The 22,191-nt window shown below is 49.9% G+C and overlaps 1 protein-coding gene across 2 annotated transcripts in view; it reads left to right on the top strand.

Annotated features, from left to right (window-relative positions):
• Nucleotides 1-22,191, top strand: part of LOC149358195 (plexin-B-like) — a 333,650-nt gene that overhangs the window by 137,987 nt on the left and 173,472 nt on the right. The window lies entirely within an intron of this gene.

The following is a 22,191-nucleotide window of genomic DNA, read 5'->3' as shown; positions in this document are numbered from 1 at the left end:
TCTACTCGGTTTTACTACGTTAGAACCATACCACTTCTTTTTTATGCGAAGCATACTACTTTAGCTACCACTTCAGCCCTTCACCGTGGTTATGCGCCTCCAAATCACGTGATACATGACGTCACACCACGTGACACGATGACGTCACGGCAGTGGAGAAACGGGGGCCCACCTCGCGCCGTCGCTGTGGTTGTGCGCCTCCAAATCACGTGATACATGACGTCACACCACGTGACACGATGACGTCACGACAGTGGAGAAACGGGGGCCCACCTCGCGCCGTCGCTGTGGTTGTGCGCCTCCAAATTACGCGACACGATGATGCTTCGCATTCTCCAGGCTTAACCAAGTTAAGCCTCAGCCATTTTTCTCTCTCATCATTTGTTAACGTTATTGATTAGTTGTGCGTTGTTGTTCTTAATAATGATGTGCTCTTCTAATTATGGATGCTTTTCTGACGGTCGTCTCGGTGCTTTCGTATTTCGGAAACCTTTATCAAGCAGTTGCCGGCCCCATTATCACGGACCAACGCCTCTTTTCATATTCATTCCTATTCCTCAAAAAACGGTTGGGAAAAGGGATGAGGCTGGAAGAATTTCGCACGCCTAAAGACTACTGTGCACGTGTGGCACGGACAGGACGTAGTTATATTTTCGTAAACGATAAACTTCTCTCGATAGCACCGCTTGTATCAAACGTCCGATAGCAGAATTTTTAACACCCCACATCTACAGGATCACGCGTCCTTCTATAGCGACAGCGATCATGGTGAGCATATGCGTAATTATTTCGTCGTAATCATGGGATCAAGTGCTTCATTGACCTCCTATAAGCGAACACTACGGCTGGTTCGGTGCTCGGAAGGCGCCCCAATGCCCTGACACTCCTCGCGAAACGCCGTTAAACTGGCAAACATGTTTGGTTTGGTTTATGAGGGTTTAATGTACCAAAGCGACTCCGGCTATGAGAGATGCGGTAGTGAAGGGCTCCGGAAATTTCGACCACCTGGGGTTCTTTAGCGTGGACTGACATCGCACAGTACACGGGCCTCTAGAATTTCGCCTCCATCGAAATTCGAGCGCCGCGTCGGGAATCGAACCCGCGTCTTTCGGGCCAGCAGCCGAGCGCCGTAATCACTGAACCACCGCGGCGGCCTGCAACCATGTTCGCTCCGGCAAGTTTCAAATATTGACAACGAGAAGCTTGGCCGTGATGTGAGTGTGGTCGCCCGAATCCCTGCTTCCATAAATCCGCTCCGTCACAACGCAGCTCGCGAGACGCCCAACGGAGCGGTGCTTCTACATTTCAGCCTCCTCTTGTGAAGGTATCCCTCGGTTAGACGGTACAACGGAACTCCGGCGTGAGCATAGTGGCCTTGTAATGTTTGAACGCTTGCAGCGAAGGGGTGATATTTTCTCTCTCTAAGAACGTTTTGTTCGTCGGGACCTGCCCGCTTGCAATGTACCGCGCCCATTTAACTGCATGCACGCCGTGTAGTCACCGAGCGCCGTGCAGTTAACGCTAACCATTCCGCCTTTACATACTTCCGGAAGCGCATATATATATGCTCGGCGCATGCGGGAACGATTACGCTTTCACTGTAGAGTGGCCGCTATAGCAGCTGTGCGGAGCGCTCATCACGTAAGGCTATTGAAGCCCGCCCGGCACGACATAAAGGGAGATAACAGTTGTGTCGGCCAAGGGTGCTTCTTGGTAATAGGTTTGGATTACGAGGTACGAGCGCGGTGTAATCTCCCGGCATGGCGCTGCCGTTAGGTGTTGCCGGGCCGAGGGTTTGTGATTTGTTGCAACTCGTAAATTTGGCGCGTACCGCTATCAAGGGAGCAGGGTGAAGAGCTAGCTGCCTTCCGCGTCCGTGTCTGCCTGAGTGACACTGTCCCTCCAAGGTCACAGAAACAGGCGATAAAGGTATACGATGAGGTCTCGTGGATTCGAAATCGCTTAATTCGAACTTCCGGTTTACACGAACTGGCGCTGTGTAAACACAACAAAAAATTTTCTCTCGTTAAAATATATTTGTTACTAAAATATACATGACCCTTTAGTAACAGCGGAAATTTCTGTAGTAACAACAAAATGTTCTGTACTATTGTGCTGTCCCTTGTCGTAGCGATGTAACTACCTAAAGATACTGCACTACTGCAAAAAATTTGCCGCTACGACAAAACAACGAAATGTTTTGTCCTGTTTTTGGCACGATTGTGGCATTTTTTTTACTGGTACCGTTAACGTCAGGTGTATACTAACTGCATAATTAGAACATCTTTTGAACCCCTTTGTGTTTATATCACTGCGATTAATTCGGTTGCGCGCGCTAGCTACGAAAGCTAAGAAAAAAATGCGTGCTTAGTACATTAGCAACACGACATAGTTTTCGACACACTCCTACTTTTGGCATACTGCTGATGACGTCATTTTCGTATCTTTCTCTGCACCCGAAAAATCCGTCCTTGTTTGTAAGAAAGAGCGTTGTAGTTTACCCTCTAAACTGGTATACGTCACCGCTCGTAAGTCTCCTGTATGCTAAATTTCTCTATTATTGGTTTAGTTTAGTTTATGGGGTTTAACGTCCCAAAGCGACTAAGGCTATGAGAGACGCCGTAGTGGAGGGCTCCGGAAATTTCGACCACCTGGGGTTCTTTAACGTGCACTGACATCGCACAGTACACGGGCCTCTAGAATTTCTCCTCCAAAGAAATTCCAGCCGCCGCGGCCGGGATCGAACCCGCGTCTTTCGGGTCAGCAGCCGAGCACCATAGCCACTGAGCCACCGCGGCGGCATCTCTATTATTGGTTCACACATATCGCTCAATGCTGCTCAGCAAGAGACAGGCATAACAACTTTAGCCTATTAAGTCGGATTTCCAAAGGCGATAAATTGTCGCAGCACGACACACCGCGTGCACAGCGCGGCTGTGTCCCTAATGCCTAGAGTCGGGGACAAAAGTCTCTGGGCCATGTGTTCCTCAAACGAAGCCGATAGCTCTGTTATTAGACGACGGCTGGAGACCACACTTGTGGCGATGAAAGAACAAAATTTTAACTTTCACCTCCACAAGTGTGGTCTCCAGTCGCCGCCTAATTGCGCAGCTACCGGCTTCGTTTGAGGAACACGTGGTCCTAACCTAACCTAACCTAACCTAACCTAACCTAACCTAACCTAACCTAACCTAACCTAACCTAACCTAACCTAAACCTATACCTATACCTATACCTATACCTATACCTTAACCTTAACCTTAACCTTAACCTAAACTAACCTAACCTAACCTAACCTAATCTTAACCTAACCTTAGCCTTACAGTGCAACCGAACACTTTAGCCATGACGCTGTAGCCTGGGCTTTAGCCATGACGTGGCGTATAGAGGGCAGCCATACGGGCCCTACTGCATACATATACAGTTTTGCGACACTGTCGTACAGGCTCTACGACGCGTGTGCGTGCGTGTGTGCGCGGTTGTGTTGCAAGGGAGAATCCGCGCTGCCCGCATCGCAGCTGTATGCGGCGAATGTGGCACTCGCGTACCTTATCAGCAAGCGAACGAAGGTTGCCTGCGCACCGTCGAAAATATCCGCTGGCGTCATGAGTTGGCGATGTGCTCACGTATACAGGTGCGGGCGATATGAAAAAACACACTTCGCTCTCGGGAGCAAAATTTCTTTTTACTTTAGCCTCGGAGCTGAAAGGCTGCTTAGAATAGAAAAGTTTATAGCTTTTCGCTTAAGGTTCGTCTTTTAGTACTGTTCCTTCGACCTTGCATACTCTTCGCCCGTTGACAACCTGCACTCTGTCTGACTAAAATTTAGAAGCGCCACGGCGACCACTGGTGACGCCAACATGATATGGGGGCGAATTCTAAACGGAGATATTTTGGGTTCACGGAACGCAGCTGGCTCGCACCTGTACGTAACTTCGATACCCAGCGCACGACACCCGGTATGTCAAGGTGCTGTGCGTAAGTACATAGTTACGGACCGTTCTAATTACTCACCAACAGTTTTGCGAATCAGGGTAATTCTCCGATGTTTTTTGTTCTTGAAGCGCAGCAAAGACACAGATGATGAAAGGCGACCGGGCACGGAAGGGCTGTTAATAAGCCACGCCGAATTGCCCAGTTATCGTTTCCTTTGGAGGCCTTATTCGGTGATCTGGCTTCAGGGTCGGTATATACTAGTACAAAAATTACAAGCCGATTCAATTCCACATTGCCCCGCCGCGGTGGCTCAGTGGTTACGGCGCTCGGCTGCTGACCCGAAAGACGCGGGTTCGATCCCGGCCGCGGTGGCTGAATTTCTTGAAGGCGAAATTCTAGAGGCCCGTGTGCTGTGCGATGTCAGTGCACGTTAAAGAACCCCAGGTGGTCGAAATTTCCGGAGCCCTTCACTACGGCGTCTCTCATAGCCTCAGTCGCTTTGGGACGTTAAACCCCAACAATCCAAACCAATTCCACATTGGATCGTTCCGCCCTTCGTCTCTGGTTCGCATAAAACCACGCCTTTGATAGCACTGAGGAGATCGATGTTGAATTCAGCTGAGTTCACTTTTATTTTACCGTTATAGTTTGAGATGATTTCTGGGCTAAAGTCTGTGGATCACAGCTTGACAGGGATACAGAAAATTGTTTTACGGTCGTATTTTGAGGCCTTATAGTACTATCAGAACAAGATAGGACAGTGTTGTTCTGAAGCATGTGAAATGAAGGATAAGCGTGAAGCACATGCACTATACAAACGAATACGCCTATATGCGAGTAAAGAGGGAATAACTTGTCCTCGAACGTACTGTCTTCTGTAAAATGGGGGGTGCTAAATGATAGCTCACTCTCTTTTTGCTCCTTTATGTTTAAAGTGTAGGATGAATGATGTACCAATCCGCGTGGCTGTTGATAAGAATAGACCCAAATGAAACGAATCGGCATATGCCATACCAGCGCATCTTTCACCTCCAGGAGCCTACTCGACTCAGAAAGTATTGTCGCAATGCACACGACTCGCGTGCACGCCTGTTCTTTTCTTCGAATCGGTGTCAACGTTTAGACGCGTTGCTCGCCGAATCCGCACGCTACTAAGCTTTTGTTCCCGTCTGCTTTATTCCTTGGGCTGGGACGGGAGAAAGGAATGCGCGGAGGTGCTCTCACACAGACGGGGGTCACCTTCTCTTTTTACTCTCACTGCGCATGCGCACTACGCAGTGCGGCGGCAGCTGCGCGACGCGACCAATTAACGCGACCCATTCCACATCTGCCACTGAGTGCGAAGCAGTGCCGCCGACGGCGCTTTGGGTCGAGCGGACAAGGGAGTGGCCCCGCCGCCCCAGGGCTGGCGAATGCCTCGACGACAGATGATGATGATGATAATAATTATGATAACACGCCCTCCCCGTGCAATGAGTCGCCCAGCAGCGGCCTGTGCGGGCAACACGGCATATGGGGTGGGTGGCCCTGGATTAATTTGAGGCCGCCGCCTAAGCGTCCCTTTTCTTGCAGGCTCGTCGAAATGGCATTTGAAACCGTCGCCCCCAGCCTACTTGCGGAGGCAGCCTCCGCGGACAAGAGGCCAATCCGCGACCAGTTGTAACGAATCTTCTTTCTGAATAGTTACATGTATAGCATTTGTGCACCGTCTGTACGTCGAGTCGCTTTGCTCGATAGCGAAAAGATTCAGCGCGAGTCAGTATAGTTACATGCGTTAAACATTCGGCGTTGCCTTTATTGTTTTATTTTCTTTTTACTGCTGTTTTCTCAGTAGAGCAATCAAAGTAAGGATACTCATTTAACAGCAGCTTGATTGAAAGCTGGGTGTCCTTATTAACTGACGACAACATGAAGTAAACGACTGCCGCAGTACCCACCTTTTCCTGAATCGCTGCACACAAAGCCACACTGGAAAGGAGAATGAAAGATAATACAAGGCGTGTAGGGAAACAGATGACAGATGAAGAAAATGTATTTTCCAAGCAGGCAAGCACGGCAAGTTGTGCAAGCTTCAGGGACTGTGTTCACGGTGGGTGGTGGTGGTGAAAAACTTTAATACTCAAAGAGAGTTTGAGGGTCAGAAAACCCTGCTGCATGCATGGTCGGTACCCTTAGTCCGGGACACCGCACGACGAGGCCCCGTCTCGCTCCCGCTTGACCAGAGCCCTTTGGGACTGCAGTGTGGAGCAGTTGAGGAGGGCAGTCTCCCATGCCTCTCGGGCGGGGGTGGAGGAAGGGGGAAGGTGAGGATTCTGAGTACACGCCCACACCATGTGAAAGATATCGCAGATCTCTCCACAGTGCGGGCAGCGCCCATCTGTGTTCGGATCGAAGTGTTTTGCTATGGCAGGACAGAGAAGAGTTGCTGTCTGCAGGCGCCGCAGAGTTCGCTCCTCCGCCTTACTCAGCCCCTTGGCAGGTGCCGGGTAGAGACGGTGGCTGTCGCAAGAATGAATTACGATTTCACGGAACCGCAGAAGCGGTTTATGAGCTTCTGAGCCAGGAGAGCTAGGATGAGGAGCCCGGTGTGTGAGCGCTCGGGCGGCCGCATCAGCGGCCTCATTGCCTCGTAGACCCTGGTGGCCAGGAGCCCAGATCACTTCTGTGCAAGTTGGATCGGCGGGAGCGCGTCTTAGAATTTGGGAGGCAGGAAGTGATATTTCCACTGCCAGATAATGTCCACAGGCCCGGCGAGATTCTGTGATAATCGTTCTCGATTTTGGATCGGCGGCGAGAGCTATTGCGACTTCCTCCGCGTGTGATGAATGTGGGGCCCGAAAAGGTAGCCCGTCGACATTCATTCCCCGGACGACTACGGCAGCCGTTCACGGTGGGCGGTCGTAGCAGGACCGATCTTTGACTGGCTAGCGGCTTGGCTACCGTCTCGTTGGCTGTCGTCATTGGCTAACACAGGGACGCCTGAGCCGCGACATGCAGAAGCCATACGCGATAACGGCATTGAGACCGCGTCTTGCTGTTTCAAAACAAGAAGTCGGCGAACCTGATGAACCAGCTTGACGACACTCGTTTGTGATCCGTAAGTATAGAGCACTGGGTAAACTGTTCTAGTTTCGCTTTTTGAACAGATTCGCTTACTGCATCCCTACATTAAAAACCTCTTGCTCGACCTTTTTTCGGCAGCCTTGGCAAGGGCAACAAAGCGAAGTAAATGCGATTCAACGACAGCAGTCAACTCGCCAGCCGATAGGTCAATGAGCCCGGGACTAAACCAGCATCTCCTCTGGTCAGATCTGCTCCGCGTACATCTTCCCCGGGTAGACCGACCCGTCGTGCCTCCGAAGCGCACGCTTCGACGGACTCGCGTCGCCTCTCCGTCGCGTCGCACCGCCGTCAGTCCTTCGTACGATCCGAGCCCTCTCTCTCTATCGCCCTCCTCTCTCTCTAAAGCGTGCGTGGTGGAATAAATTGAGGCAGAGCAGCGAGTTCAAAGTCAAGGTCTTCCGCCGCCGCGCGAGCTAAGAAGAGAGCAAGCGCCGGCGCTTGGGCGTGTGCACTGCTTTCGCGCGCCATTCGCTCCGCCACGGCGACCCGCGGACCGGCCGGATTAGCAGAATTCGCTCGGAATGCGCGCCTCTTGGCAGCTCCGCCTCTCTATCGTCCGAGGCAGGAGTCGCATAATGCAAACCTCCCGCGTGAAGAAACCTTGAGGCGAACGCGGATCGAACCGACAACGACTGATAACGTGCTGAGCCGCAGTCTGGAAAGAGACGAAAACAAAAGCGGGAAGTCGGAGACGAAGAGAGCAGGATCCGGACTTAAAAATGACGCTGTATTACAAGCCCCGGTGGCGGGTGGCCAGCTCGGGAGGGGAGAACGACGCTACAGGGTCGAAGCTAGGCACTACGAAATAAAAGCAGCAGCAGTAATGGGCGACTTCCTTTCGTTTCTTGCTTTCTTCTCCGCTTCGCTTCATTCAAAGTGCGCGCATACCGGTTGTTTCGTGCTTACTCTATATTTCTCCCATACTGTCTTTCTTTTCCTCGCTCTTTCTTTTCTGTTTCTTTTACTTTTTTGTTCCTTAAGATCGATATTGCACCGAGCTCAGGCAATAAGTCCACCCCCCCCTCCCTGCCCCCTCATCCCCCGCCCTCAGCGTTCGACACGCAAAGGCTCCGCCGCCCCCTCCCACGTCTGGTGGCGGAGAGCAGGTTTCCCGGTCATTTTCGGCGAACTGCCGAACATACGTCTCCCGCGTCCGCGGCGGCGGCGGCGCGCTTACGACTTTTCCTCGTTTTAATAATGCATAATTCCGACATTAGGGATAATTATGGTCAGCCCCTATTAGTCGACGCAGCGCGGCACCGCGTCGCAGCCTCTCTTTCTCTTCTCCCCTCCTGCCTCCGTTCAGAACAACGCGGGCAGCCGCCGGGCAGAATGCGCCGCCGTATCGTGCGACCGGCAGCAGACGGCGTCGCAGGAAGCGAACGAAGGCGAAGGAAAAAAGAAAAAGGAAAGTAATGAGTGCGCACATACATCACACATGCAGAGTGGAGCAGAGGTCCGGTAATAGACGAATGTACAGAGCAAGAAAAAAAGAAGTAAAGGAGAGGAGGGGGGAGTTGGGGGGAATGTGGAGCAGGAGAGACTGTTCAGTGGAGACGACGAGATGTTCAACATGCGTCACAGCGTCGCCGTTTCCTGAAGGCCACCGCAAGAAGATGAAAATAAAAGGAGAAATGACTGCCAGCGGCTTGGAGGGCAGGATCGAGTTGGCTGGAGAGGGGACCGAAGGGACGTATGGAAAACATGAGAGGCGGGCTTGGAAACGGCCTCTCTTAATATCGCAGCCGCTCGTTTGGTAATTTGTTTCCTTTCTTTTTTTTCGTATCTCGAATCGTTGTATCGGGCCTTAGCAAGACGGGGTGCAACGACAACGTCAGGAGAGTGCGCTTTCTAGGGAGGGGCGAGTGGCTGAAAGGGGCGGTACTCAAGTGACTGGGAAATTAGTTATCCATATATTAAACTGCATAGCCCAACAACGCTCGACATGCTATTGCCCGCCCCTTGTGTTCGAGTTTTGTTGAAAATTAAGAGCGATTCTCGAACAGATAGATAAACGTTAGTGCTAATCAGTGAATTCGTCAGTTGCGAACAAACAGACGCCTGTGGTCTGTTCACCTCACCGTCACGATTTCTCAGCCCCATACTACTGACCTCTCGTTCAAGCTCACACATAATTACGAAGTCCATCTTTGTCATCACCGGGACACATGGGATCAAAAACTTCGTTAACAAGATTCGCTACATATTACGCCCTCACCGTGATTAGAAAGTCCACGCGATATGCTAGGAGCGCGAACATTCACTCGCCCAGTGCGAGCCCTATTTGTTGAGTGCTTTCATCGCAAGCATTCTTGGGCATGCCAGATTGGGTGCCGCGCATTACATGCGTGTTGCTCGTTACATACTACTAATAACAAAGAATTACTGCAGGCAGGCTTAGTATGTTAAATCAGTTTTCATAGAGTTCGGGTTATACCCACTCACCCTCTGTTTCATATCGACATTATAGTAAATACCAAACTTTACGAACAGTCGTCATTACCTCATAAACAAGGTACACTTCTGTAAATCTGCTGGTTTCATATTTCATATCTGATTTGGCTTACACACAGACTCAATCCTCGAAGCTTATTCATTCTTATTCACTCACATTTACAAAAACCACTCCCAGGAGAAGTCCGATGATGAACTTGAGCTCCTCGCTTGTGGTTCGCTTGTCGCACTCGTCTACGAAACACAAATATGACAAATATCAATTCTTCTCATTGAGGATAGAATTGTATAAATGGTAGCTACCATACCAACCATTTCAGAATTGGAGCCGCCGCGGTGACTCAGCTGGTTATGGTGCTCGGCTGCTGACCAGAAAGACGCGGGTTCGATCCCGGCCGCGGCGGTCGAATTTCGATGGAGGCAAAATTCTAGAAGCCCGTGTACTGTGCGATATCAGTGCATGTTAAAGAACCCCAGGTGGTCGAGATTTCCGGAGCCCTTCACTACGGCGTCCCTCATTGCTTGAGTCGCTTTGAAGCGTTAAACCCCCATGAACCATAAACCAAACCTTCTCCTTGGCTGTCGCGATTGGCCAGCTCTCCCGTACCATTCGATGTTGCAACGTTCTCACGTACAAGATGTTATCAGAATGAATACTAGAAACGGTCGGTGTGCATGTGAAGTGAGCAAGGTAGCACAGGAAGCAGGTGGAGGTTTTGTTAGTGATATTCCTGCGAAGTTAACGCCATCTGCGTCGTAACATCTCCACAAACCTGGTGGGATAGGTGTGATGGAATAGCGACATTGTGGCACCAGCCTCTCATCAGCTTTTGTTTTGTGCGATGGCGTATACAGGGCGTCGCTGTGAAATTGGAGAGGGCCGGCCAAGCCAGTTATACTTTAACCAAGGCCCAGCCTACTTAAAGTCATTTTACATTGGAACAGCATGAAAACAGAAACACGTGCGAAAGAAAGGAATCACCCCAGGCAAGGGTGCGGAGTCCAGACTACGACGCCCGTGTTTGGACGCTCGGTTTCTTTTTATATGCGCAGGATACACACACACATCGTGGTTCATCATATTGCTACAGCGAAAGCGTAATGCTGTGGCCTTCAAGTTCTTACATATGGTTTGCACTCACGTCATAGTGGCCGCCATGTTGGAGACCAGCAACACAACAAAAAGACACGCCGTCGAAACGTGCTCAGATGAGCACTGTGGAGTTACCTTTGCGTGGGCCACCAATATGTTGCCCATGACGTCATGCGTATACCATCTATACAACCACGCGATGAGGACACATCATCACAATAAGGTAATGCACAGTCATCCACTGTACAAGGTCACTCAATATGAAAGGGAACACGAGAGCGCGTGGCCGTTGCACTTCGCGAAAGGCTGCTGCCGAGAACCAACTAGAATCGACGGCAATGGCGCATGCGCTGGAAACACGGCCGGCTGCTTTTTGCACGCATGCCCCTGGTGCCGCCCATTCTCTCCAGCTCTCGGCGGCAGCCACGCGCTCTTGTGTTTTCCTTTATACTGCGCGACCCTGTACAATTCCTTAACATGACGTCCTGATCGTAACACGGAGGCTACCTCGAGCCACTTGCTATCACCGTACTTGACCGTTCATGCGAAACAAGCGGATTTCCTGCTATTAGAGTGCAGCGATAGCTTAAAACGGGGGTTTTTCCTTTCTCTCTCCCTCTCTTTTATTTGAGGTTTATTTTTCTAGCACATCAGTGTTAGCGTGTCGGCTGCAGTAGCAAATGACCTTCACGAATGTCATTCCCCCCTTCAAATGTGAGTTTCACGTCTATGCGTTGCATACGCCTCTTGTGTCCTATTCAATGAGTGTGACGGACCAACGCATGCGGTATTATTGGGGAGCTATGCGCTTTAGAGGAGACATATATACCATCGCCGTAATGGACTTTCTCCTTTTCACTCAGCACGCGTTGCTACCCGACTTTTGCATTAGTTGTGGTTCGTGGCGCACGCGTTAACGCGCGCTCACAGTTCACGCTACCAGTCGCTCACTTCAAAAGATCCAACTCGGGCGAAAAGATATATCGTGTCGCGCAATTCTCTAAGCACCGCAATAAACGTTTGTCGGATTCGAGGTTCCTGTCCACGCAAAAAAAAAAAAAAACAGCCTTTGAGAAACAACTATATTTATTACTTTCGTGAGTGAATAAAGAAATCTCCAGGCAAGCATGACAGATTAACCCCGCAGTTCTTCTACCGCAACACGCTTCTCTATCGGCGTCCCGCCCCAAGCAACACGCGCGGCGCGACACCCGCCCATCGTCCAAATTCGGTCTCGGTTCTTAGCTTCCATAGGAAAAAAAAAAGCAAAAAAATGAGGGCATCCATGACCATGTAGCCGCGACACGAAACACAGTCTGACAGAGAAAGGCAGCAGAAAGCTGGGACGTGGATTTGAGGAAGCGGGGGTATCAGCCATTCCCTGAGAAAAACTCATTCTCGAGAAAAGGAGACCATAAGCGACGTTTTGATGATGCCAGTTTCTTTTCTGGCTGCGTTCGCCGCTCGACTTGGGAAGCAACACGAGTGAAACCATTAGCCGCGCAGCTGCGGCCCCAGCGTCGCCGCCTTTTTTTCTTACCCTCTGCGTCTTCGAATTCGCTGCAGCGGGGTACGAAGCCGCAGGCACCAAGCGGCAGTCAGGCGTAGGTGGTGTGACGCAGCTTTTTGCCGTTAACGCCACCAAGCGGGACGTTACAAGTGCTCGGAGCATAAGTAACGCGTCACGGGAACCTTTCCGGGCTGAAACCTTAACGTGTAAGCTGAGATATCAGATATATCAGACGTCATGTCGAGTCACAGCCCCAAGGGCCGCACCAGTCGACCATTAAACGCGCCATTAATATCCCCTGCTGCTTCATCGCGGTGAGAAATAGTTTACCAGAGAACTACTTTTTTGACACATTAGCCATAAGCACACCACACCTACATGTTATTGATACTGCTTTTGGGACCTAACAAGTTGGACAATTAAAAATAAAAATTGAACGAGAAAGATCGTTTCTACAAATAGGAATAGTTCTGTTCATTTTTAGTTTATAGTGGTTTATAGACTTCAGGGACTGGCTGGCGGACCAACACCATGCAGTGTCGGTTAAGCTTCACGATAACCCAAGCGATACTAATCCAACCTTGTACTATTCTCTTTGCCTAAAGCAGAGCAACGGAGTTTGTTTCTTTGCAGTGTAGCGTATCAGTTACGGCACCCCTGAAGCTCTAAATAGGTGTAAGATAAAGACAACCATTGTCTTCACCTTTTGAGGCCTTTTTGTCCTTAGGGTTGCCCTAAGGGCCCCACTATACGCCCGAGAAGCACGCCTCATTGCCTGGTTACTTTTGGCAAAGACAGTGCATTTCTGCGACGTGCCTGTTCATAAATTGATTTCAAGAAAAACGAAATACCGCCACGAACTTGCGCGTTAGTAGCGTGAATCTCAAGAATCTGGTGTGATATCCCTGAGACCATGAGAAAAACGGCGTTATCAGCGTCAGGAATTGGGTGGCTTTCAAACTGTTGACCAGAGTCAGTCGCGATAATGGCTGCTTCCTTTATGGAGTGTAATGATATCGCTGCAACTTGGGTTGCAGGGCGGCAGCTAGTGGTTGAGAGAAAGCATCTTTGCTCAAGCATTCTTTGTGCAGGGCCTCAAGTCATAGAAGTGGCTCTCACAAGCGGACGCTTCTTTAACGCGACCAATTTTAATAACGGGATGATGTATCTGGATAACGTCTACTGCTATGGCTACGGCCCGGATAACAATGTAAACGGTTCATGACGATGTCCACGTGAAAATGCAAGCCGCATGACACATCTACCAAAATTAAGAGCAAAAATACCTACTCTCTAACGTCCACCGGGATCTCGGCGGGAAGAGTGGAAAAGGGATCTTCGGTTTCGCTATACTATAGCAGTTGCTGCAAAAAGCCCTTGGATCTTGTACAGTATGCACTCTGTGACTGTAACTTAATCAATCGCCATCAGCAACCACGCACTGTTAAGTCCATAAAAGAACTGATCGTTCTCAAAGTGACATACTGTTCCACACGAGAGTCATATCGTAGAGCTCCTCAACAGAACCCTGCATCGCTTTACGCGTAATGCACGCAACTTAGCCGAGCGAACGCTGCCACGCGCAGGTTTCATTTCCATGGCTTTCCGTGGGGGGTAGGAATACGCGTTTTCCACCGTTCCCGAAGAAGGAGCGTTCGCAGAGGCAGCGACGGGCACGCACACAGCCGCGCTGCAGCAGCAGCGGCACCAGCCGAGCAATAGCTCGCGCGGTGTCGGAGAAAATGCAGTACGGGCGTCATTTCGCCTCCCCGCTGATGGCGCTGTCACGCCGCGTCGCGCGCGCACACCGTTTGCGTGCCATTCTCGTAACAAAAGAAGTAAAGTGTGAAAGAGTTTTTTTCATTTCGTTCTCTCTCTTTCACTGCTGGCCTCTCTCTCTCTCTCTTGCAAAGGCGCGATTCAGTGCCCGTCCGTACAATATTAAGGCCTTTGTTATATTCTTTCCTGCATGGTTCACAGTGACAACGTGAGTGCATTTTTGTCTTTTCTTTTTTTTAGGGCTAATAACGTGTATGTCTTTTCACCCTTTCCTCGCGTTCATCGTTTTCGTGTATCCGTATTCAGAAACCCGAATTTTACCTTTCTGACGACACCGCGTTCATATTAAGGCAAGCGTTCGTGATGGCTTCGTCCGCGAGTATGGCGGGGTGTATATATACAGGGGGTAGGACTAAATGTACATAGTATATGTGTGTCCAGGCACGCCCGTCTCTTCCGAGTTACGCGCGAGCGCTCAGCAACTCGGGCGGATGATGCGAATGCGACGACGCACCCCCCCCCCCCCCCCCCCCCCTTTTTGTAGGCAGAAAGAGAGCGCCGCACCTTTCCTCAAGACACGAGACGGAAGCTCGGAGTGAGTCATGTTGCGCGATAACGTTGGGCCAAACTTTTGTATTTCCTGTCACGCGCGGGTTCCCGCTCATGAAGTGCTATACATAACTGTGCGCAAACATCCTGAGAACGGAATCGATGCAGTGGCGAAGCACGAGTCTCGATTCCGTCGGGGACTGGGATCCCCCATAACATTTAAAACGTCACGCTCGCGCTCGTAACGCCAGACAAAAACAGACAGAAAACTTAATAAACATCTTAAATTAGACAAGATTTGTTTGTGAGCTTCGACTGACCACTTTTGGTTACGAATTCTCGAAAAAGAAAAAAAAAATATGGCAGCTAGAGTTCAACGTAGTTTCGGTGGTCTACTCAGTACGGTACACACATATATATATATTCTCTGGGGGCCAACGATTTTGATCAGCCCATACAGCAGTTACTATTCCAGTTGCAGCGTGTGTTATCGTAATCACGGTGGCCTTCAGCACATCAGACTGAGGAGCATGCCGCATACGCATCATTTGAATTTAGTGCTCAACACATTTAATATGGTTGCTCCATACGTGACCGCAATGGTCTCATTCCGTTGAGGACGATCCGCTGATACACTTTTAAGTACTGATATAGAATTGTACGTGCGTTTGAAACTGGTATATGGTCAAAATTATATGCGGATCCCTTGCAGCCTTTGTCGGATTTGAGGCAGTCGTAATTTTATAGCGCGGAGGTAATTCTCTCGCTGGAAACAAGGTGGCAGTGAAATCTTCAGTAGAGCAGATTGGCCATACGCCCATTGCTTCCAGACTGCAGTTTTCACCAAGCAGCTCCCTATTTGAAACACGCGCCAATCCTGGAAATAACTTTATGTGGCACTGCGGTGGAAGCTGTATATACGAGCGCTAGCTAGGAGTCGGCTTCTGCAAGCTTCTCGAAGCCGAGGACTCCGCCCGTTGCTGCCCTTCAAACGAATGTTTCCCCCTCTCTCGCTTGCTCTTGAAGCTTCTAGTGCAGTGCCACGGAAAGTTGTCTCTCAGTTCGTACCACATTTCATTACTTGCACGGAGTAGAAACTACGAGTGTGATGCGATGCCTTTCACTATCCCTATGCGATTGGCTCGCGAGCGCTTGTGGCCAGCACACTTTCATATATCTTCTTCACCGCTCCAAGATGTTGTGAAGTCGAATATACATAGCATTATTCGGAGTCCGACTGGAAAAGAAAACATAACGCAAGTTCTTCCGCAAGATAAGCTCACGGTTCACCCGCTTCCTTCCAGCAAAAGCGGTGTAAGCAAGCTCAGATGACTACACCGGACGGCCCCTCACGACGTCATCACACCGTAACTTGTTCGCGAGCAACCGAACGCCAGGGGTCTTGTCTCCTGCTCGGAGAGAAAACTGCTTGCAGCCCTGAGCGCGATGGAGCTACAGCTAGAGCTTCCCCGCGTTATATGTCGTATAAACACACAGCCAGAGGAGAACGGCTTTCCGTGCTTATATTCGGTGGGGTAGGAAGAGGGGGACCACGTCTGAGGGGTTCGAATACGGATCGCAGCTGGCGCACACCGCACACTCGCTCAAGAGGAGACGCATCTCGCCAGCTGTGCCTGCCTGCCGCCGCGGCGTTGTCGTTGCTGCTGCGGCAGCGGGAGAAAGCATGCGGCGGTGCATCGGCGACGACTCTTGCTCCTCGGAGAAGCATCCGGGTCCTGTGCTGGCGTCGAGTGTGCGTGTGTGTGTGTGCAGACGCAGCGCGGCGGAGAGACGGCTCGGATGGGCGGCGCTTTTGTAATGAGCGCCCGAATAAACAGTCGCATTTCTTCGTCCTCCTCCGCCCTGGCTCACGTTGTGTCATGCACCACGGGGGAGGGAGAAGACACCAGAGGAGCGACGGCCTGGGCGGACCATCACGCTCGCGGCGTCGAGCCAACTCCCGCCAGTCCAAACAGAGAGCAGGGGAGCTGCATCGCGAGTTTTGTGTGTATGTGTGTTGTGTGTGCCTGTGTGTTTGATAAAGAGAGGAGAGAGATAGTTTGTACGTGTGAGGGAGAGGGAGGCGAGCACAAGTGCTGCGACGTGGCTTCTCGATCTGAGAGGTCGCTGCAGCAGCCCCTTCTTCCTCCGCGACGGCTCTGTTTCGTGCGAAGGCGGCGCGATATGCAAAGAAAGGCGACGTCTTTCTCTCGCGCGGCGGCGGAGATGAATTTGCGACGCCACGCTTCGCTGAAAGAGCACGGCGCGACGAGAACGACGCCACCGCTGGGCCTCGGGCCTCGAGGGTCCAAGTGTTTGTCGACCGCTTTAGTGGATGACATGTAACGTAGATGTGCAGCGACAGCGTTCCAGTCTGTCTGAAGAACTTACTAAGCTAGAACGCTACCTGTACGTAACTACTTTGTGTGTCCCTTCTTTAATCACACGCCTAACCACCTTGATGCGCCTCTCTCTCTGTAATTCCTTACCATCACTTTTGTGCGCTCCTCTTTTCTCTCATTGTCGGCAAATGTATAGGCACTAGCCTTGGTTAAGCGGTTCGGTGGGCCTACATATTTTCGTTTCATATTACTCGCAATAAAAACCTAACGTGTTCTGCCTAAAACAGTGGGAAAGCGACGCACGAGTAACAAAGCGCCCGAGCTTCAGGTCATACTACAACAGCGCAAAGAACGCTATAAGTGAAAACAACCCTGTTACAGCCTAAACACGAAATGAGTAAAAAGGGAGAGTAAGCTATAGCTGTTTCTAGCGCACTCCCTTTACGGGGCAGGGTTTGCTGCCCAAGCCCTGGGGTTGATTTCTACCTTTAGAAATACAGAGGGCTTACGATTGCCAACGGAAACAAATTCCCTCTTCAAAACATACGAAGTTCTATAGTCCAACCCAAGTCGAGAAAAAAGCCGCTCTCCCCTGTCAAAAAAACCCCTTCCAGCCAATGGCGTCGGCTGATTCTCACGACCCTGTTAGCTCGACAATGCAGGGAGTGGCAGATTAAAGGGTATAGTCGTCTCCTTCCACTTTCGGGGTTATAGTCATTGCCCTGCATTGTCAAGCTAGCAGGGTCATGAGGCTCCGCAGACGCCATTTGCTGGAAGGGGGTACTCTGACGGGCAAAATCAGCTTCGTTCTTGAGTTGTGTCCGACTACAACAGTTACGAAGATTTTAGCCGAGGTTTCAACCTACTGTATTCAACAATCTCAAGACCTCCGGTGCCCGTTTAAAAGCCTCCTCCCATTGCTAACTGCATCAAGTCGCTATGCTTTGTGATGGGAATATACCTGCGTTGTCAAGAGTATAGCATGGCGTATATTTCGTGACCGAGATACACTCCTGAACATGGGCATCATACGCTGGCCCTAAAAACGAGCCCGCTAGAGGACAGCTTTTCTCCCATGTAGGCGTTTTCGCGTTTACGAGTGAGCTCGACGTGCGCGAAAAAGAGAACGACACGACGAGGCGCCGCGGATACGACGGCCGCCGTTCCCTTCGTTGCTTGTGGGCAACCCCCAAGCAAGCGAATGCGGCAGACGACATGCACCAGCGATGTGCACAGCGGTCTTGGTGCTTGCGCACTCGAGCGTGGTAAACACGCCAGTAACATGTTCCCTGTTCTCTCTTAAAATTTTTGCGTGTGCCTCATAGCCAGGGCGAAAACAACGTGTTCTCTACGGCAGCGGCGATGACCAAGCCGGCTTGCTTGCGCAGACGAATACAAATGTCACGGATCGTTCGGTGCCTGAGCAATCCGGCTTAATAAAATCACTCCCGTAAATTGTCACCGCATTCTGCTTGTGAGTGTGTTGTTATTGTAGTGTATTGTGTAGTGTAGTGTAGTGTAGTGTAGTGTAGTGTAGTGTAGTGTAGTGTAGTGTAGTGTAGTGTAGTGTAGTGTAGTGTAGTGTAGTGTAGTGTGTTATTGTAGTGTTATTGTAATTGTAATTGTGCCGACCACTTGTGTGTATCCTTATATTTTGGTCGTTTTGCACTTGTTAATGCGTGTCCATCGTTGAATATTGTACTTAGTGCAACACAACATTTTTTGCTTTTCTTTCCTTTCGTACTTGTACTTTCTTGCTTTTTCTCCCCATCAGTGCAGTGTTACTTTTGATCGTCGCGCCGAATTGTCTGAGGCATCTGTGCAATAAAAGTTCCGAGGCCCCGTCAGGCGTTTGAATACGCCTTTGCCTCGGCTATCCAGACAGGAAAATTAAATATGTACAAGCATATACACTGTACCGGTTTCTGTCAAAAATAAATGAAATGAAATGAAGTAAGAGTAGACAGTTTCAGGGTGGGCGGACAGCCGTGCGGTAAATACAGTACACATTGCCGTTGCTACCGTTGCTAGGCTTGCCAGCCGCACATTTGCCGTACGGTAGCATTTTACCGTTTATCGTACAGTGGCGCTAAAACTCTCTAATACGCGCCGCGAGTGTTTATGCACGTATATTACACAGTGGGAGCGCAGCGGCACGGTGGATCGAGCGCCCGTACCCGTGCCTCGATCGACGCGCACCTCGTCTTTGCAGTGCGCCCGCTCGTATAAGCCCGCCCCAGATGTTGTCAGCCCTGCGTAACCGACAAGCAGATTGCTTTCACTATTAATGCGAAGGCATTGTATCGTTCTGTCGCGTCAGCAAGAAGTGTCCGCAAAACATATGCGCAACTTTTGTCCCCATGTTTACGTCGTTCTCTTAAGATGAATGTGCGAAAGTGTGATTGCGACAGTTAGTGTGGGATGAAATGTTGCCGCGGGAGAAAAATTGGTTTATGCGATGTAATTAGCGAATCGATTAAACGCGAAAGAACGCAAAAAAAATGCACTTAAGTCTCAAAATAGCCACGGACGTCGATATAGTACATGGACATCAGAACAGCCCGGACGTCGATGTAGTATGTGGACGTTTTGCTTTCGCACTGCTACAATGCGGGTCACCGCAGTGATCTAAAAGTTCATTTTTTTTTTAATTTTGCGGGTCTGCCTCACAGTCACAGCAAAGTAACCATTTTCTCTACGGCGGCGATGACCTGATGTGACAAACCGGAAACGGCCAGTGGGGGTCTGCTGGTTGGCTAATCGCGGGTGGACTTCCGGACGACGAGCGAAATTTTCTGTTGGTGCAGATCAGTTCGACGAAGCAAGGGACACGGGCAAAATGCTTCGCGCGACGGCACCGCTCATCGCTTGCCGCCGTTACCTTCGCGTTCGCGTGAGTTTTCCAAGGACGCTTAGGATAGTCTAGTTAATCAAGCCCTCTCAAGAACAAGTTGCTTATCGAGCATGAAGCTCTCACATTGATCCTTGGACCGTTTCTCTGCTGGGACGCGTATCAGATGCCTGCTGAGAACAGCGAAGTCTCGTAGCTCGCTTTCTTTCTTTCGTAGGGAGAAAGCGTGTTCACTTTTCCCTTGGCGTCCGCACCTGCTGTCTTGCCGCGAAGACAACGGTCTCAAGGTCAGTGGACAGGGCCCGCCGCCGACAAGTTGAGACATGCTAACTCCGCCGGCCGCGTGTGATACCGCACCGGGAGTGCGTCGTAGCCCTGAACGCTTAGAAAAGTATATTAAAAGCTCTAAACTGATTTATTTCGTCACTTCATTTCATTGTTTTGCTGTTCATCTCTGGCTCGTCGCTCCTGACTTGCTATCAGAAATGACCACCGCCTGACCTCCCGTACTTCGCTACAGCGAGACAGCCGCTGCATCATGGTCCCTTGTCCGTGCTATTCACGCGCCGTTGTCGTTTCATTAGGAGAACACAATACTGCGACACTTTGAAGTGACTCCATAGACTATTGGCGCCAGTTGAAGATTGAAAAATACATTAAGAACATGGGCTGTTGTGGATATGTCCGTTGTCACGCGGGAGCAACTAACTGTCATAGTTTATTTTCTGACGTGTGGGTTCATGCGCTTTGCACGGTAAGCAACTCATTACGTATTAGTGTCATGCCATGCACTGCACTGGTAACGCCTATGATTCGCTTTTCAGAGTAGATTGATTGTATACAACCCGACCCGAGCCTGTTTCAGGCGCTTAGTCCCAGGCGGAACCACCTTCAGTGGTTGAGAGCCCAAAACGAACAAGCCACCCAAACCTCCTCCTGTGTGTGTAATGAATAGCAGAAACGAAATCGGATCCTGTTTCTCCTTGGCTTGGCCGGAGGCCGAAGCGGCAGAGGCCCTCAAGCAACCGCTTCGCGGGCGGCACCCCTTTTTACACGGGCCAGCACGCAACGATGGGTGCAAAACGATTTGCACTGCGAGGCGATGGGCCGCGGAAGCGATAGGCGCCTCGGCTGCTCGCCGCCGCCACTTCTGCGAGTCATGTAGTAGATGCACTGTTTCGGAGGGAAAGCCGCCCGGCCTGCATTGCGTGTATGCGAATATATACACTATACTATGCGTTTTCAAGGCGCGGTCGCCAACCGCCCACGCGGGGCCTACCCGGCGGGGAGGGTGATTTGCGTCGAATTAACGCGCTGCTCCCCCCCCCCCCCCCCCCCCCCCTCTTCTGCCCTCGCGCCGCTCTCAGTAACTTCATGCACGGGCCCATACACGCTCCATGCCAGACTCGATCCCTTCCTCCCTCTCTTCCATTCCTTAAACACTTACTTCCTCCCTCTCTTCCATTCCTTAAACACTTACTGAGTTCCTTAATATACGGCGTAGCAGGTATATATATGGGTTCCGACTGCACTGCACTGTGTGCCGCATTTACGCGAGTACAATTCGTCTGTGTTTTCCTCAGCATAGGGAGTCGAAAAGAGGGGATTTACACAACTTTTACGCGAGGGTCCCCTCACGCGTGGCTTTTAGTGACGGCTCAGACCTTACGGCGCTCGCGCAACTTATTATGCCGAGAGCAGAGAAGTAACTGGGCATTGATTTGATGACAAGTGAATTTTTAAGTCAGAACCTACGTCGTCCCGTTGTTTTCCACTGCACTTGGCGAAAATGATTTCTTGGAGATATGTCCTTCTTTCAGAGGCATACAGTACCCTTACAAAAATGAACATTGAGATGCAATTAACTGTTTATAGAGTATTTATTGAGTCAATAAAAAGTCTATTAATACTCAAATCCTAATGACTTTGGTCTATAAAAAGTGAATATGTTCTTGACTGGTATGACCCAATATAAATTTAATTGACTACAAGTGAATTAAAACTCAAGCAACAAAAAATCAATTTACATCGATTTCTCACTTTGTCATTAAAAAGTCAATAAGTTCTTGACTTATATGACCCAATATAAATTTAATTAACCACAAGTGAATTAAAACTCAAGCAACAAAAAATCAATTTACATCGATTTCTCACTATGTCATTAAAAAGTCAATAAGTTCTTGACTGATATGACCCAATATAAATTTAATTGACTTCAAGTGAATTAAAACTCAAGCAACAAAAATTCCATTTACAGCCCATTTCTCACGACTCATTAAAAAGTCAATATGTTATTGACTGATATGACCCAATATAAATTTAATTGACTACAAGTGAATTAAAACTTTAGCAACAAAAATTAAATTTACAACAGATTTCTCACAAATTTTAGAACCAACCGCAACAACAGCTCAAACGATTCCCATTTCAGCTGAACAGCCTTTATTCATATTATATCTGCTATGGGAGAGGTCATGATGTTGAAGTTGGTTGTAGGTTGACTCGGAAAAACACTGCTCACGAGGTCGCTTCGCAGTGTAAAATTTACCGTACA

This window comes from Amblyomma mixtum, chromosome 2, assembly GCF_055824585.1.
Source record: "Amblyomma mixtum isolate Tamu chromosome 2, ASM5582458v1, whole genome shotgun sequence".
NCBI classification, from domain to species: domain Eukaryota; kingdom Metazoa; phylum Arthropoda; class Arachnida; order Ixodida; family Ixodidae; genus Amblyomma; species Amblyomma mixtum.
Note: the sequence above shows the minus strand (reverse complement) of the source record. Positions and strands in the feature narration are given on the sequence as shown.